Source organism: Uranotaenia lowii, chromosome 2 (assembly GCF_029784155.1).
Source record: "Uranotaenia lowii strain MFRU-FL chromosome 2, ASM2978415v1, whole genome shotgun sequence".
NCBI lineage: Eukaryota > Metazoa > Arthropoda > Insecta > Diptera > Culicidae > Uranotaenia > Uranotaenia lowii.
Genome location: NC_073692.1, coordinates 37247588 through 37263340, shown reverse-complemented (window position 1 = coordinate 37263340; position 15753 = coordinate 37247588).

The window sequence follows — 15753 nt, the reverse complement described above, 5'->3', positions numbered from 1 at the left end:
CAAAAATGACAAAAATGACAAAAATGACAAAAATGACAAAAATGACAAAAATGACAAAAATGACAAAAATGACAAAAATGACAAAAATGACAAAAATGACAAAAATGACAAAAATGACAAAAATGACAAAAATGACAAAAATGACAAAAATGACAAAAATGACAAAAATGACAAAAATGACAAAAAAGACAAAAATGACAAAAATTAAAGTAATGCCAGAAATTACAAAAATTACATCGGATATCGCCGGATTACATCGGATAACATCAAGTTCGAGCCCAAAATTTAATCAAAGTAAATGAATATGGGTTTTTTTTACGATTGCATCTCGTAAAGTTGTTTTTTATCAAAAAAGGAATAGAAATTTTAAATTTAATAAAAAGAATTTGAATATTTTTGGACCACATTTTATTTCAAAAAGAATTTAATTTCAAAAAGTCGCAATCCAACAAATTATGGTTTGAAGTTTTGTTCTAACTTTTCCCGTTTTAAACGAAACCCTTCATTGCAATGTAGTGTTCGATGATAAAATTTGCCATCGGAAGAGACACGTTTATGACGCTGAGTTGTGCTGTAATCACTTCCAGACGTCTTAAAAGTGAACGCTTGACAAGACATCGATCGTGCGGCAAAATCCAACGATGTCAACCGATCTGTTGTAGCGTTGTTTTTTTTTAACCAAAAAGCTGTGTCTGGTTGCGCTCCAACCAACTCTCGAAAAATGGAATGTTACGAACGGTCGCGAAATGACCAAGGTCATCAAAATTTGATTACGTATATTAACCAGCAGCAGTCCTCAAAAAAGGGAAGAAAAGGACGCGACCAACAACAAATGATGTCCCACCATTAAAAAGTGATGCAAAATTCGGGACCTTTGACGGAGACGATATTTTTTTATTCACGTGGTTTTCTGTTCATTGAAAAACCGTCGGCTCCAAAGAGAAGAAAAAGTCAACAAAGTTTAAGGTGTATCATCAAAAACCTCATTGGCTAATTAAATTGTTTAGAATGCAGAATCATTTTAACCCCAAGGTATGATTACATACATTGAAATGACTCCTCGACGAGACTGTCGATAAATTTTCCTCGCGCTTTTGCTGGAAAAAAACTCGGCAATGCCGCGCTCATTTCTCCACTCCACTCTGAATTACTCCTGAGAAAAATGGAAAGATTTATGATGATATTTGTCATTTGGCGCACTTGGAGCAACTTTCTGGCTCATTGTGAAGTTCTACGGGGCCTAATTTACAATCAGCCAGTAAATTTAACTATCATTTGCACCCCACTTTGGCGGCCTTCAGTGCAATTTCGTTTGCCAATCGTTGAAGATCTCTTAATCATCACGGTGGGTTTCGTAAGGAACAATTGTTGGTACAAAGTGAAGGATAGCTGTTTTCTAAATGTTAGTCCGGGATCACTTTTTTTAAATGCCTAAACTGTATCAAAAACTTTAATGATTATCTAGACATTCTAAATCGAAAAATGCTCCCTCGTAACACAAAAAAACTATTATGTTGGTATCTGCCGCAATTTGTTGACGTTTGATACTAAATTCAACATTTTCTATATTACTTAATGGAGGCGTTTTCTTTGTAACACCATCACGTATGAATGGTCGGTCAGAATGGAGTGAAATTTGGTATCCGAGGGTTTTTCGGGCCAGAGATGTTTTTTTAATAGTTTCGAGTTCATTGATTTTTATGGATGGGGGGCTCCTATACTAAATCAACTAGAAACGGGACAAAACTCGAACAACTTGAAAACGATTTTCATGAAAACTGATTCACGAGCACGAAGAAGTTAAAGAACTGTAAACATTTTCTAACGATTTATTAAGTCAAGGGTAAAACGAAGTTTACCGGGTCAGCTAGTTGTCTATATTACTATGCATACCTATTTTTTTTTTCAGTTGAAATCCGTCAGAGGAAATTTGGGAAAGAAAAGAAATGCAAAACTGTAAACATTTTGGAAATTCCCATTGACCGAAATTTTGAGGTTTCTTATAGAGCAGTGATTTACATTTTTTTTTGTTTTCTGAAAAAAACTCTGTGGCATTTGAACCCCCAGAAACATTTATTGTTGACTGCTGATTTATTATTTTGATTTATTGAAATCAAACACCCAACCAAACCCACCGTGCCAAAGACGAAGCCAGCACCAGCCGTAGATCTATTTGGCGACCTGTCCCGAGTCAATGAGTAATAAAACACCCGATTCGACCGAAGAATCAATTCCTAGCCCCTTCACCGATGTTCTTTTCTGGGTACGAGGTACTAGGTACCGCGGCGGCTAATCCGTCGGAAAACTCCTAGCCTGAACCAAAAACCCGATATCCAAAACGCGAGCCGTCACCGCCGCTGTCTCTAAGCGGCTCCTACGGGTGTTTAAGAAGTTGGTACCTTCTATTGCACAACAACACACTTGCCAAGATTTATTGCGCAAACGCTGGGCATTATTCACTCCAGCCTGACTGAACCCAAGTGACTGAACGAAACGAAACGAGACAACTCTCTTGCGGATGGCGTCGTCGTCGCGTCGTTCGACGATTGGCAGCAACCTCTTTCTTCTTTCCGCAGATCTGGACCAACTTTTTTGTTAAAAGAAAATTCGCGAGGATCTGCCTTTAACACCCCATCGAATTGGCGTCTTTCTGGGGTTTGGGCGAGGTGAAGCGGGTGGAATCGTGTTAGGCGCGGCGGCCCATTGGCTCATTGTGCGGCGTTTGTTTATTGAATTTATGATGATCAATATATTTGAGGTTATGTTATTATTACCTTCTTCTAAACGCCTTGCGTTTCCCATGTGCGGTCGCTGGAACCGGGGTTTAAGGTTCAAGAATGGGGTAGCAGGTTTCCTCGCAGCATCTTAACGTTGTAAGCATTTATCGGGGCGATAAATTTTCAAACAGTTGAAGGTGCGTACTAATCTGGTTATAAAGTGGTACTAGGAACAATTCATAGCAAGGGATGATCTCGATGAAGTACAACGGACAATGATGTGAACGGAAAAGATAAGTGATTTTTTTTCAATTGAAAGTTTCTTTATCTAAAATAAAAGTTTCCAAGTTTCAAACTGTCGTGATTTTCCTATTCTTACAAATCTCGTTTCAGCGATTCACTCAAACACGTCGTCTGTCAAGAAAAGATCAATGAGTGGTTTTTTTTTTGTTTAATTTGTCTAGTGTTGCCAAAATAAGAATCTGCTAGAGAAATTTAAGTTATTCCAAGAATGGCAGACTGGTTCTTCTTCGAGCAAGAATCTTTTTTCTATCCGTTTATGGTGATTTTGTCTCAAAGTAGTACAGAGTTGAAAAAGTCAAAATTTTAACCAATGAGGAACATGAATGATTGTTGTGTATGTGTGCAATCAACCATACTTCTCTAGGATTTGACATTTAGTTTAAGTCCTTGTCCATCAACTGTTAGGTTTGTCTGGGGCCCATAAAATCGTGGGCCCCTCAAATTGATGGCTGTCAAATGCAATGACAAAGGATAGGGATGCCATCCTCCTTTTATTCATTCATTTTAGTTTGGTTTATTTTTCTCATATCCTTCATCTCGTCTCTACACTCCTTTTCACTCTATTATCAATTGATACTTTCCATTTACCGATCTGTTGTTTTTTTCTATCTTTCATTTTTATTCTACATTCCAGTGTTTGCGAAGGCTTTTTGTTAGACGCAGTAGGCGAATTAACTGTTAAGCAATCATAGCAATCTGTAAAATTAGTTTAAATAAAATCAGTCTATTTAACTGTAACTTCCAAGCTGACAAGACGTGTTCTTTCCAAGGCTTCAAATATCCAATAGGTTTTGGGGCCAAGTTCAAAAAAATTTAAGTTTTAGTCATTTTTTTTTTTGAGAAGATGTTCAGGAGCAGGAAAGAGAACCATGAAGGCGAACCTCAAGCAGTTTCGGGTCTGGTTCAGTCATCAACTGGTCTACCACCCATCGAGCGACTAGCGGGGTGCGAAAATTGGACCACGTGGAAATTTGCTGTAGAAACTTTCCTCGAGCTAGAAGAGCTTTGGGAAGTCGTAAAGCCGATTCCGCTGGAAGACGGGACGATACCGAATATGGATCCGCGCAAGGATCGAAAGGCTCGAGCGAAAATAATTTTGCTGTTGGTTCCTATCAACTACGTCCACGTGCAGGACGCGAGGACGGCGAGAGAAGAGTGGGCAAAGGTGGAGGCAGCATTCGAAGACACCGGGTTGAACCGACGAGTTGCGTTCCTGCGGATGCTGATCACTACTTCACTTGCCACGTGCGACTCAATTGACACCTACGTGACCAAAATTGTGTCAACCGCACACCAACTCCGCGGCGTGGGATTTGAAATTTCCGAACAATGGATCGGCACGTTGCTGTTGGCTGGTCTCCCAGAAGATCAATGATTGTGACTCTGGAAAACTCGGGGACAGCCATTACTGGTGAAAGCATCAAGATTCAAGACGAAGTTGCTTCAGGAGGTGCATCAATCAAGCGAGCGAACGGCATTCATCGGAAGAAAAAAGTTTCCCCCCCGACAGCGGCAAGTGAAAAACGACGTTCCATCAGACAAATCGAAGGGACCGAAGTGCAAACGTTGCAGCGAGTTCGGGTACCTAGCCAAGAAGTGTTTCGCTCGACAATCGGCGTTCTGCTCGGTTCTATCAACTGGCCACAAGGGAGAAAACGAAGGTTGGATTTTCGATTCGAGCGCATCGGACCACTACACCAAAAACGAATGGTTGCTAAGCAACCCCCAAAAAGCGAGGGGTGTCGTCATAGCTGCCGATAAAGGTGCAATGGAAATCGTAGCAAGATATATCCCGTAGAAGTATATCCCGGAGATGTCCAACAATTTGCTCTCTGTTAGCCAAATTGTTCAGCGTGGTCACGAAGTCCGATTCCAGGAAAGAGGTGTGAAAGTGATTGATCTGTCTGGTGAAGTGATTGTGACCGGCATCCACGATGTAACCAGAGGTCTCTTCCGTTTCGACGAATCCAAGGAGCGAACGGCGCTGACGTGTTAAAAAGCAAATATTGACACGTGGCATCGCAGGATGGGTCATTTAAACTTTGAAAGTTTAAAACGGCTCAAACAAGGTATAGCATCCGGTGTCGATTTCAACGAGCAGCAAGGTGAGCAGTGCAAGATCTGTGCTAACGGTTAGCAGTCCCGACTTCCGTTCCCCAAGCAAGGTCATCGAGCATCCGAGGTGTTGGAATTAGTTCATTCCGACATTTGCGGACCAATGGATCAGCCATCGATCGGAGGTCATCGGTATTATGTGTCCTTTACCGACGACAAGACGAGGCGTATCTTCATCTATTTTCTGAAGCATAAATCCGAAACCGAGGTGACGAAGGCTTTCAATCAGTTCCGTGTTAAAGCTGAGAGGCAAACGGGGCGGAAATTGAAGACGCTGAGGACGGATAATGGTAAGGAGTGCATCAGACGTCAACCGATTATACAACACAACAAAATGGTTTGGCCGAGCGGGTGAGCCGCACCATCGTCGAGCGGGCACGTTGCCTGTTGTTCCAGGCGGGTCTTCCGAAGAAATTTTGGGCCGAAGCAGTGGCAACCGCCACATACTTAGTCAATCGATCTCCAACCAAAGGGCATTCGATGACTCCAAAGGAAGCCTGGAGTGGTCGCAAACCGGATCTTTCCCATGTGCGGGTGTTCGGTGTCAAGGCGATGGCACACATACCCAAGCCGAAGCGGAAGAAGTGGAATGCCACATCGAAGGAAGCCATTCTCTTGGCTCTCGACGAAACAACCAAAGCGTACAAGTTGTTCAATCCGGTGAAGAAGGATGCGTTCACCTGTCGGGATGTTCTTTTCTTCGAGCCAACACTGTCAGGTGGTCAGCAATCAACGAGTACTACGAATCCACCGGAGAGGTCCCGAACGTTCGTCAATCTCGATTGTGGCGAGGTTCCGATCGAAGAGACGGTCCGTCTCGAATTCCAGCAACCTTCGAACGTGTTAGCCGAAGACGAATCTTCCGAGGTGTCAACCGACGAATCCGACACATCAAACTTCTATTCTCAGGTTGAGACTAGCGATGCAGATGTGTCCGAAAACGAAGTTGGTGACACGACAATTATTGTGCTCCCCCAACAATCATCTTCAAATCCACCCGAGTCACAGGTGTTGAGGCGCAGTCGTCGGGAGCGCGCATTTCCAGGCAAGTTGCGGGATTACATTCTTCCAAGAAAAGTTTTTACTTCCGTAACTTCCGCAGGTCCATCGCGAATTCCGGTCAAAGACAACGGTGTTGGGTTGACCAGCAAGGCAACGTATGCTAAGCCAGGCACAGATGACATTCAACAGGGGTTGAATGCTAGTCGGGGTTCCAATCCAACTCGAGCTGCTGATCCGCGAAGTCCATCCGAGGCGTTGCGTGGGCCAGACGCAATCAAGTGGCGAGCAGCCATGAACGAGGAGTAGGAACCGATCGCAGATGTACAAGCAAACGTGGGAGCTCGTCCAATTTCCACCGGGGAAGAAAACCATTGGTTGTAGATGGATATTCAAAACTAAAAAGGACGAGAAAGGTAACGTTGTGCGGCACAAGGCAAGGTTCGTCGCTCAAGGTTTCACCCAGAAATTTGGGAAAACAAGCTACGCTTCCGTACGCTTCTAACCGTGGCTCATCGTCGAAATGTAGGTAATCGTTAAGCATGTCGATGTCAAGACAGCCTATCTCAACGGCGAACTCGAGGAGACCATCTACATGCGCCAACCCGAATGTTTTTCCAGCGATGCTGGGACGGTTTTTTGTTTGAGGAGGAGCCTTTACGGATTGAAAACATCCGCCCGTGCTTGGAACCGGAAGGTGGATTCTGTTTTCAAGTCCATGGGGTTCCAGCAATCGAAAGCTGATTCCTGCTTGTACCTGCGGCAGAAAGGAAAATCATTAGTATATATTCTAAGTTATGTTGACGACATGATAATTGTAACACCCGACGAGCGCGAATTCATGTCCACTTTCAAGCTGTTGGAAGAAAATTTTTGCGGTGAATAGCCTCGGCGACATTCACCACTTTCTGGGCATTGAAATCGAGAGAGGAGAAAGCGGATACAAATTGAAACAAGGTACTTACATCAGCAAGCTGGCCGAACGATTCAACTTGGTGACACTGAATCCGAGCTGCTTTCAGCAGAAGGAGGAGATGGATCGTCTGTCCAACAACCAGCAGTACCTCAGCCTTATTGGAGGTCTGCTATTCGTAGCTTTCCACACCAGACCAGACTTGGCAGTTAGATCATCGATTTTGGCTAAGAAATCCAGTTCCCCAACCCAACTGGATTGGAACGAGGCGAAGCGTGTACTACGCTATCTTCAATCAACATCCGACTAAGAGCAGAATCTAGGTTCTACAGCAAGCGATTTGACGATGTACGTGTATGCAGACTAGGCAGGAGATACCCGGGACCGAAAATCCATGCGATATTTTTCGGTGGAGGCGTTATTACTTGGGGATCCCAGAAACAAACCTGTGTGTCTCTCAGCTCTACCGGAGCCGTATTTTTCGCTCTTGCTGAAGGCTGTCAGAAATTGATTTGGATACGTAAACTAAATAGCTGAAATAGGAGAAGACGGTTCACGACCAATCACGGTTTTTAAGGACAATTAAACTTGTTCGAGATTTGCATCAAAAAAGTGTTATCGAACTGAAGTATTGTCCAACGGAGGAAATGCTTGCTGACGTCCTGACGAAACCACTTCAGCGAGTACGACTTGAAAAGCTGCGAACTATGATGGACGTACTTCCAGGATAATTCGAGGAGGAGTGTTAGACGCAGCAGGCGAATTAACTGTGAAGCAATGATAGCAATCTGTAAAATTAGTTTAAATAAAATCAGTCTCTTTAACTGTAACTTTCAAGCTGCTAAGACGTGTTCTTTCTATGGCTTCCAATATCCAATGCTTTTCGAAACCTAAAATTCCATTTATTTTCTTCACATTATTATTATTATTATTATTATTATTATTATTATTATTATTATTATTATTATTATTATTATTATTATTATTATTATTATTATTATTATTATTATTATTATTATTATTATTATTATTATTATTATTATTATTATTATTATTATTATTATTATTATTATTATTATTATTATTATTATTATTATTATTATAATTATTATTATTATTATTATTATTAATTCATCGAACATTAAAGTTTAAATGAATATTAAAAACAAAGTCAAACTGAATTAAAAAACCTGGATTGACGTATACGACGAACAAAACGACTAGTAGGCTCACCAAACTGGTATAGATGTTCAGTATCCCGGAACAAACGCATCATTGCACTTAGGGGCTCGTTGAAGCCGTATGAAGTTCGGTGAATTTGACTTGCGAGTAACGAATTAGATCGTAGATTCCTCGATGGGGCACTGAAGTTTATCCAACTTAGCAGGTTGGGCGATTGCACTTCTCCATTCATTATTTTGGCGATGTATGCGGCCTGTTGAGTCTTTCGGCGGCATCCAAGAGTATCAAGACCCTAGACCTGACATAGGTCTGGATAAGCAGGAAGATCTTCGGGATGGCGCCAGGGCAGATGTCTCAAGGCGAATCTGATAAACCGTTTCTGAACACGCTCTATTCGCAGAATCCAACTTAACTGGTAAGGAGCTCAGATAATAGAAGCATGTTCAATCACTGAACTGACGAGGACACAGTACAGAGACTTCAAGCATAGATGATCTGTGAATTCACGTGCCACTTTGGTGATGAATCCGAGTTGACGATTAGCTTTGTTGATGACTGAAGAGCGTTGACTGTTGAACGTGAGTTGCGAATCAAGTATAACTCCAAGGTCATTTACCTCTGAAACCCGGTTCAAAATCTGGTTGCCGATGTTATAATCATAAAGAAGTGGCGTTTTACCTCGATGGAATGTTATGACAATGCATTTCGAGACACTAACGGACAGTTTGTTTAGTTTACACCAATCTCCGAAACGATGCAACAGCACTTGAAGGTGAACGCAATCAGCAGTGGTTTCAACGGGAACAAATATTTTTAAATCATCAGCGTATCCAATTTTGGTTCCGTCGTCTAAGCTGAGAATTAGATCATTAAAGAATAGCGCAAACAATAGAGGTCCCAAGTTACTTCCATAAGGAACGCCAGATTGATTCGTGAAGGGAAAAGATATGCTATTGCCAAGCTTTATTCTTATGCATCGCGCAGTAAGAAATGAATTCAGTCAAACAATCATGTTGTTATGGATTCCAAGCTTAGCCAGCTTAGCTACACCCAAAAATTCAGCCTCTGTGCCAATGGCGTGTAGTCAATTTCATAGCATCATTGGTACAAGAAGATAACGCGACCGGCACTGATTCGATTTGCGCCCACTGGCATTAACCTCCCAGCGCAACCGAATTGCGTATGTCTGAATGAAATAAAATAAAAACGTTTTCGCGTCCCTCCCCATCGCATCACAAGCCGAAGAAGGATGGAAATAAATACCGACCAACACCAGGCAGCCAGCGAACCGAGCACTGTGCGTGTGTATGTAGCAAAAGCAACAACAAAAACATTCCTTCAATTCACCGGCAAACAACACCGGCCAAGCTGCCCGGCTTAAGCAGCTGTGGATATGTAGCGTGTGTATGTAATAGCAGGCAGTAAGCAAAGCACAGTTCTCATTCAATGGGTTTCCCGTTCCTTCACTCCCGTTCCCTTTCCCGTTTCCATCTTAAGACAAAGGAATGCATTGAAAGGAGGCCAAACGCCGGGAAGCCGCCGTTGTAAGTTTTTTTTTGTGATTGATCGGTAACAGAAAGCCTATGACAAATATACCTCGTCCTGCATGAAGCTCGAATAGTACACTGGTTAGAATGTCGGACTGGCAAGACGATACAATTGGTGATTTGAGTTCGATTCTCACTACAGCGCTGTGGTTTATTTTTTATTTTCTTGTTTCTGGGATGAATTATCCAGTAGGAAGGAAATCCCATAAAATGTTTTTCTTGTTTCGCTTGAATGTAGTGGTCATCATTTTGGTTGGGAGCCGAGTCCTTATGCCAGTTACGGTTTTTCAAACATACCGTCTTCGGCACAGTGCACATTTCAGCGTATTATCGGCACAGAGATTTGCTAAATAGGCATTGGATTTTTGCAACCTCTTCTATGGGTGTAGTAGAATTCCATGATCAATTGTGTCGAATGCAGCTTTGATGTCGGCGTATACCGCGTCAAATTGTTTTTTTTTCTTTTCCAACTGATTCAAACAAAAAGATGTGTATTCCAAAAGATTCGAAGAAACTGATCTGCCTGGCATGAACCCGTGCTGTTCAATAGCTATATACTGCGATGAGGCGCGTAAAAGGGCATCACTTGCAATAATTTCAAATAATTTTGATCCTGCTGACAAACTGGTAATGCCACGATATTGTTTCACGTTACGACGTTCGCCATTCTTAAAGACCGGAAACATGAACGAATTTTTCCATATATCAGGAAACTTACGTTGCTGAAACGACTGATTGAAGATTCGAGCTAAGGGGAATGACAAAGCTTCAATGCAACGACAGTAAACAACAGAAGGAATTCCATCGGGCCCAGGAGAAAACGACGTTTTGAGTTTCTTTGCCGCAGATTCGATAGCTTCTCGATGTACTGTAAACGTGTTAAAGTCAATCGCATCAACCGGAACGTGAAGAGTTGCTTCATTGCACTCGCTTTCAGATGAAATAGTGTCCAAAAAGATCGATCGAAAATGTTCGGCAAACAAATTGCAACACATATCTGGGGAATTTGCAACACTTTCATTATAATACACTGAAGACGGCAGGGAGCTAGATTTTCGTTTGGAGTTAACGAAAGACCAAAAACTTCGGGGATTTCTGAGTAAACCAGATTGTAAACGCAAAACATAGCTCTTGTAGAGTAAGGCATTGAGTCTTCTGTAGGCAGTGCTTGCTGTTCTAAACCGTGCTCGCTGGTGTTCAGTTCGATTTTTTCGGAGTTTTCGTAAACAGGCATTCCTTTCACGGCGAAGTTGTCGCAAGGTAGGTGTGCTCTAAGCGGGTGAAACAGGTGGTTTGAATTCTTCATCCAATCCGAAAATATTCTAACGAACAGCCTTCCAAAACGGTCTTTTTCCTAAAACTTTGTTTTTTTTTCACTAGAGCCGGAACAATCCAAAAACATTCTTAGCGACATTCTTTTCAAACTGCGCCTTTCCTGTCGCACAGTCTCTGTCTACTGGAGCCGGAACAATCCGAAAATATTCTTAGCAAAAAACTGTGCTTGTCTTGTTGCTCTGTCTCTGATAAACAGAGCAAGAATAATCCGAAAGTGTTCTTAGAAACAGCCATCCATCCAGAGCACCGAATCAAACCAAACAAAAATCGGCGCTTCCTAAACCATTTCCGTATTTTTCCACCGGAATGTCAATCCTTATCTAACAATCAGCAGCAGCCTTATAAATCTACAGCTTTCTAGTTTCTCCGTCTTATTTACCCAAGGAACATAAATCTCAGAAACAGCCTTAAGAATCTGCGTTTTTCCAGGATCTCTGTCTTACAGGGTTCTGCAATTGAACTGCTACATTACTTCAACAGTAATTATTTCGTTGCACACGAAACAGTATTGGACGACCCCTCGTCGTTTTGTTTACATTAAGTCTTAGCAATCATTGGATGTAAGTGTTACTTTTGTAATCAGGTGTTATCCGGAAAAATGAATCTCGAACAGAAACGTAGCCCTGTGGTTGCCTTGTTCCTAGCTGGCTAACGGAAGATAGACATAGTTACTTAATGATCCCGCGCCGATCCTCCGGTGCATAGGGCCGTGGTAAAAGACTTCCACTGTTGACGATCCGGAGCCAGCGTCTTCTCCTGGTCCCAGTCAAGATTCTCGTCGACAGTTCGGATTTCAGCGGACTTCGATGACCTTCTGGATTCCAATCTAGCGCCTCTCTGCAAATCTCGTTTTCATCTTTTCGCAGCGTGTGCCCAACCCATCTCCACTTACGTTCCCGAATCTCGATTTCTAGCGGCCTTTGATGACACCGGCGATGTAGTTCCTCATGCGAGATCCAGTTGCCAGGCCACCAAGCGTGGATGATATTCCGCAGGCACCTGTTTACAAATACTTGCAGTTTTCGCGTCGAAGTTTTGTATACCGTACAGTTAAAAGATACCTGGAGACCGGAAAGTCCAAAAAATGGTATGGTAGGGGTCGCCGATCTACTGTGGTGACATCTGCCATGGCGAAGATCGTCAAGAAGCGCCTTAAGAGAAATACTCGTCGTAGTGCCAATAAATTGGCAGAGGATCTCAACATATCGGATCGAAGTCTCCGTCGGATCCTGAAAGATAAACTTCAGACCAAGCCCTACAAGATCCAAAAGTTTCAAGACCTTACGGTGAAGCAGAAACAAGAACGGGTAAAAAAAGCGAAGGCGCTGCTGAAGAGGGCCGCTGAAGGAAGGTTGAAGAATATCGTGTTCACTGACGAGAAACACTTCACCGTACAGCAGTTCGTGAATGAGCAGAACTACAGAGTTTGGTTTCCAGACAGATCACGATGGCATGCCGACTTGCTGACGGCCACCCGGCGACAGAAACCAACATCGGTGATGGTTTGGGCCGGAATCACTCGTGATGGCCGGACTCCGCTGGTTTTGTCCCTGAAGAAGTAAAGATCAACCAAAATACACATCGGGAACTGGTTCTACAGAATGTCGACTCGGCGCCGGCTCACAAAGCGAAGAAATCCCAACTTTGGATTGCGCAACATTTTCTAGGGTTCATTTCGAGCTCCGAGTGGCCAGCGAGTTCGCCAGACCTGAACCCTATGGACTTCGCTGTTTGGAGTATGTTGGAGGCCGAAGTCTGCTCTAAGAAACATGAAGGTGTGGAGGTCCTGAAGCGACATCTCGTGGCAGCCTGGGATAAAATACAACAAAAACACCTGCGCGCCTCATACGATGCGTTACCGTCAAACGGGACATCATGCAAAAGCAGGGTTAGATGCAACATTTGTATACCACAACACTCATTCAATTTTTATTTCAATATACTGTAATAAAGTTATCATTGAATGATAACAAATGGATGATGACATAGTTTTGAACATCGTGAAAGAGTTTTTTGAAGTTTTTGATTCTCATAAAAAATTAAAAAATCGAGCAATAGATGTACATTTTTTTTACATTTTTCGATGCCGTTGAAAACTTTACCTCGTACGACGGATTGGCTTAATGATATCACCTACAAACATTTTTTTTTTTTTTAACAATTCTTTATTTGAAACGGCTCATACCTTTAGGCTTTAAGGAGCCAAAATCGATTTTGTTGTTTACAATTGTTTTCTTAACTTAACACTTTGTGAGAGGAGAAAGGAAGATAGAAAGGGAAATATGAAAATAAAAAAGAAATTATAGACGAAGATCGATAGCTTTTAGAAAAAGGTAGATTTCGAACATGTAGTCCAAATCTAGCACAGCTAGTACATCTCTAACTGGAACATTAGGTGGTTTTCCTCGGGCCCTAAGGGAGTCTATTAAATTCGTTCTGGCGACAAGATGGACCTCACACGACCAAACAATATGCTCGATGTCATGGTAACCTTGGCCGCAACTACACAAATTGCTGCCAGCAATGTCAAAACGATAGAGTACCGCGTCTAAGGAACAATGATTGGACATGAGACGGGAAAATATACGAATAAAATCCCGACTCAAGTTCAATCTATTGAACCATGGTTTAAGGCTTACCTTTGGGATAATCGAGTGGAGCCACCGACCATCCTCATCCTCGTCCCATTTGCGCTGCCAGTTGACAAGAGAGTTCCCTCGTACCAAGAAGTAGAATTCGTTGAAGACGATTTCACGTGGATACGTGTCGCCTTCCGTCGCCCCCACCTTTGCCAGAGAGTCTGCCTTCTCATTGCCCACTATCGAGCAATGAGAGGGAACCCAAACAAAGGTAATGGGAAAGCGATGTCTTGTTAAAGCACTCAAAGTATCCCGTATCTTCTCTAGGAAGAACGGCGAGTGCTTTCCCGGTCGTATTGATCGTATTGCGTCAACTGAGCTTAGACTATCCGTTACAATGTAGTAGTGCCCAACAGGCCGTGAGGCGATGCTGTCCAAGGCCCAGTGAATAGCTGCTAACTCTGCTATATACACAGAGCATGGAGACTGGAGGTTATAAGAGGCGCTAGTTGTTTCGTTGAACACTCCGAATCCCGTTGATTCCTCAATTAGAGACCCATCGGTAAAGTACATTTTGTCAGCATCGACGTGTCTATATTTAGCTTCGAAAATTCTTGGAATCAGAAGTGGGCGATGCGAATCCGGGATTCCACGAATTTCCTGCTGCATAGACAAATCAAACTGGGCAGAAGAATTATCGTAGTGTGGGCTGAAAACACGAGTTGGAGAATACGAAGAAGGGTTTACCTGCATTGACATGAGGACATAGTATACAGACATAAATCTTGTTCGAAAATTTTGCTCAAGTAACCTTTCAAAATTAACGATCACCAATGGGTTCATGACCTCACACCTGATGAGGAACCGAAGTGATAGTAGATTGTATCGATCTTTCAAAGGGAGTATTCCTGCCAAAACTTCAAGACTCATGTTGTGCGTTGAGGGCATAGAGCCCATTGCGATGCGGAGACAACGGTATTGGATACGCTCGAGTTTGATGAGGTGAGATTTGGCAGCTGACTGGAAACAGAAGCTACCATATTCCATCACTGAAAGAATGGTTGTTCGATACAATTTTAAAAGATCTTCTGGGTGGGCTCCCCACCAGGTGCCTGTGATTGATCGGAGAAAATTTATTCTTTGTTGGCATTTTCCTTTCAGATACTCAATGTGGGCTCTCCAGGTACACTTGGAGTCAAACCAAACCCCAAGATACTTAAAACACCTCGATTGAGTGATCGTTCTGCCTAGGAGTTGAAGCTTCGGTTGAGCAGGTCTATGTTTCTTAGAGAAAACAACCATCTCCGTTTTCTGAGGGGAAAACTCAATCCCAAGCCCCAACGCCCAGGAAGACAATCTGTCTAAAGTATCTTGTAAAGGTCTGTGCAGATGAGACTCGGAAGATCCTGTGACAGACACCACGCCGTCATCTGCAAGTTGTCTTAGAGTGCAGCCTTCAGAGAGACAACTATCGATGTCACTTACGTAAAAGTTGTACAAAAGTGGACTTAAACATGAACCCTGTGGGAGGCCCATGTAGGAGGTTCTTCTAATTGCAATATCTCCGTGAGCAAAGTTCAGATGTTTCTCACAAAGCAAGCTGTATAAGATGTTGTTCAATAGTGGAGGCAGACCCCGGGAGTGCAACTTGTCTGACAACACCTCTATTGAGACTGCATCAAAAGCTCCCTTTATGTCTAGAAACACTGAAGCCATTTGCTCACGTTTTGCGTACGCCATTTGTATCTCTGAAGACAGCAAAGCAAGACAATCGTTTGTTCCTTTGCCCCTTCGAAACCCAAATTGAGTATCTGAAAGGAGGCCATTTGTTTCTACCCATTTATCCAAACGAAACAAAATCATTTTCTCCATCAATTTACGTATACAAGACAACATCGCTATTGGACGGTACGAATTCGCATCGGACGCTGGTTTCCCGGGCTTTTGGATAGCGATAACTCTCACTTGTCTCCACTCTTGGTGAACAATGTTATGCTCCAAGAATTGATTAAATAAATTTAACAAGCGAAATTTGGCGGCGTCCGGAAGGTTTTTCAACAAGT